The 2,449-nt window shown below is 42.1% G+C and overlaps 1 non-coding gene across 1 annotated transcript; it reads left to right on the forward strand.

The window, feature by feature from the left end:
• The first annotated feature begins 1,678 nt into the window (after positions 1-1,678).
• LOC127099359 (small nucleolar RNA R71) lies at positions 1,679-1,785 on the forward strand. The gene has a single exon (XR_007793871.1). It is a non-coding gene; the product is annotated as a small nucleolar RNA R71 (small nucleolar RNA).
• The last annotated feature ends 664 nt before the right edge of the window (positions 1,786-2,449 follow it).

A 2,449-nucleotide genomic window follows, 5' to 3' on the forward strand; every position in this document is an offset into this window, starting at 1 on the left:
TCTATGACATCAAGTAGATAACATGTATCGTCTATAGTTGGCGCTTGTAAGAATTGTGTCAAGATGAATTCAACCTTTTCTTCTCCAACTTCGAATGTTAGCTTACCTCTGTTCACGTCTATTATGGCTCCGACAGTAGCTAAGAATGGCCTTCCTAATATAATAGGTGTACTGGCATCTTCTTTGATGTCCATGATTATGAAGTTTGTAGGAATGTAGAATTGTCCTACACGTACTGGGACATTCTCTAGTATACCAACAGGATATTTGATTGAGCGGTCAGCTAGTTGAACATACATCTTGGTTGGTCTTAGTTCTCCCATGTTGAGCCTTTTACAGATGGTTAAGGGCATTACACTAATGTTGGCTCCTAGGTCGCATAGAGCTTTGTCTATGACGAACTTTCCAATGACACAGGGTATGGAGAAACTACCTGGGTCTTTTAGTTTGGGAGGCATGTTATTTTGGATTATTGCGCTACACTCAGCAGTAAATGTAATTGTTTTATTATCCTCGATCTTTTTCTTATTGGATAAGATCTCTTTAACAAATTTGGCATATGAGGGCATTTGTGTGATGGCTTCTATAAAGGGAATTGTAATGTTTAGTTGCTTCAGAAGTTCAACAAATTTCATAAATTGCCTTGCAGTTTTCGAATTTGCGAGTCTTTGAGGATACGGAATGGGTGGTTTATAAGGTGGTGGAGGCACATAAGGTTTTTCTTTCTCTTCAGCCTCTCGGGTATTATCTTCCTTCTCCTTCGGTTCACTTACCTTCTCAGTTGTTGTTTTGTCTGGTTTTTGGTACATGGCAGGATTTTGGAGTCTTGGATCTACGGGTCCGTCTAGTTCTTTTCCACTCCTCAATATAACGGCATTTGCACGTCCTTTTGGATTAGGTTGCGGCTGTCCAGGAAATGTGCCAGCGGGAGCGGCAGTAGATGTTTGTTGTTGAGCCACTTATGAAATCTGTGTTTCAAGCATTTTGTTGTGGGTGGCTAAGGCGTCTACTTTGCTCGCTAATTGTTTAAGTTGCTCACTAGTATGTATGTTTTGGTTCAAGAAGTATTTGTTTGTTTGAGCTTGGGTAGCTATGAAGCTTTCCATCATTAGTTCAAGGTTGGACTTCCTAGGCATGTTAAGAGCATTATTAGCTGACTTTTGATATCCAGACGGAACAGCGGGTGCTTGGCTAGGTGCATACAGGGCGTTGTTATTCTTATATGAAAAGTTGGGATGGTTTTTCCAGCCTGGGTTGTATGTATTCGAATAAGGGTTTCCTTGTGCGTAATTCACTTGATCGGTTGGGACTCTTGCCAATATCTGAAATTCTGGTGCAGTGTGTCTAGGAGTTCCACATAACTCATAGTTGGGAGTCACGGCAGCCACGGTGGCTGCGGGTGGTATGGTCAAGTTGTCTAACTTTTGAACAAGGGCATCTACCTTTGCATGGACGTGGTCAAGGCTACTGATTTCGTACATTCCACTTTTTTGGGGACTTTTCTACTGGAGTTATTTCACCTACCCATTGGCAATGGTTTTGGGCCATGTTTTCAATGAGTTGATATGCTTCGTTGTATGGCTTGTCCATAAGTGCACCGCCCGCGGCAGCGTCTACTGTCAGTCTTGTGTTATACAGAATCCCATTGTAAAATGTGTGAATGATCACCCAGTCTTCGAGACCGTGATATAGACATATCCTTATCATGTCTTTGTATCTCTCCCACGCGTCGTAGAGAGATTCTACATCCTTTTGAAGAAATCCGTTGATTTGAGCTCTCAGCATAGCAGTTTTGCTTGGCGGAAAATATCGGGATAAGAAAATTGTTCTTTAGTTCTTCCCATGTTGTAACTGAGTTGGATGGCAAGGATTGCAACCAAGCCCAAGCTCCGTCTCTTAGAGAGAAAGGAAAGAGACGTAGTCTTATTGCATCTTGAGATACACCATTCACCTTCATAGTGTCTGCGTACTGCACAAACTTGGTCAAATGTTCATTAGGGTCGTCCGTAGGATTTCCAACAAATTGATGTTGTTGGACAGCTGATAATAATGAGGGTTTCAACTCGAAATCGTTTCGGTTGATAGCAGGGGCAGCAATGCTGCTGTGAGGTTCTTATTGGGATGTGGTAGCGTAGAACTTAAGAGGACGATTCCGTGGTTCCACTGTAACCATGGTTGGTTTTTCAACTGGTTCAACAGTAGGAAAGAAGATATCGGGAATATTGTACCTTCGTTGGTAATCTAGTATTCGGCGTCTTAAATATAAGAAACACTCTAATTCTGCGATTGGTGGTGCTAAGTTGTCGCCTTGTGAGAGAGTACTTGGCATACAATCGGGGGAAATAAGGGAAATGAGATTAGTTTTTGCCTTAGTCTATATTGTGTAACGAAAGAATCACACTATTTGACTAAATCAGGTCCCCGGCAACGGCGCCAAAAACTTGATACG

Source organism: Lathyrus oleraceus, chromosome 6 (genome assembly GCF_024323335.1).
Source record: "Lathyrus oleraceus cultivar Zhongwan6 chromosome 6, CAAS_Psat_ZW6_1.0, whole genome shotgun sequence".
NCBI classification, from domain to species: Eukaryota; Viridiplantae; Streptophyta; class Magnoliopsida; order Fabales; family Fabaceae; genus Lathyrus; species Lathyrus oleraceus.